The sequence below is a fragment of the Triticum aestivum genome, chromosome 7D, assembly GCF_018294505.1.
Source record: "Triticum aestivum cultivar Chinese Spring chromosome 7D, IWGSC CS RefSeq v2.1, whole genome shotgun sequence".
NCBI classification, from domain to species: domain Eukaryota; kingdom Viridiplantae; phylum Streptophyta; class Magnoliopsida; order Poales; family Poaceae; genus Triticum; species Triticum aestivum.
The window spans coordinates 356009961-356010677 of NC_057814.1; positions in this window are offsets into that span (position 1 = coordinate 356009961).

Sequence of the window (717 nt, forward strand, 5' to 3'; positions counted from 1 at the left end):
CCCGCCGCCCCGAACCCGCCGGCGTCGGCCTCCTACACCTCCCCCACTCCGGTGAGACCCTCCCCCTCTTTTTTTAGTTTAGTTTATAGTTTTGGTTTAGTTCAGGTTTTTTTAAGATTTAGGTTTACATTTTATTTAGTTTAGTTTAAGTATAGTTTAGATTTAGTTTGGTTTAGGTTTAGGTCTCTGTTTTTTAGGTTTAGGTTTATATTTAGTTTAGTTTAGGTTTAGTTAAGAAGAAAGATGAAAAAAAAGAAAATAAGAACTAGAACAAGAGGAAGAAGAAGAAGAAAAAGAAGAAGCAGAAGAAAAGAAGAGGAGGAAGAAGAAGAAGAGGAGGAGGAGGTTTGGGGTGCATTGGCGCCAACGGAACCGGGTCGAGGTTAGGGGTGCGTCGGCGCTGACGGAACCTGGTCGAGGATCGAGGTTTGGGGTCGATGGCCGATGAATGTCCGCATCTTAAGATACGACAACAGCCGCACCATGCTCATAGTGAAGGTGTTCGATAGGACCACCGAGGGGGCCAGGGGTCGAGGGTCTAGGGGTCGATGGTCGAGGATCTTCCGGTACGAGTGCTCACCGACTGGTGTCGTAGCTTAAGATGAGCACGTCCACGAGCTGAAGGTCATGAGCGTGGGGAAATGCTTCCATCCGTGCACGAATAATGGATGGAAGTAGTTCGCCCGCGCTGATGACCTTCCGGGCACGTGCGCATCT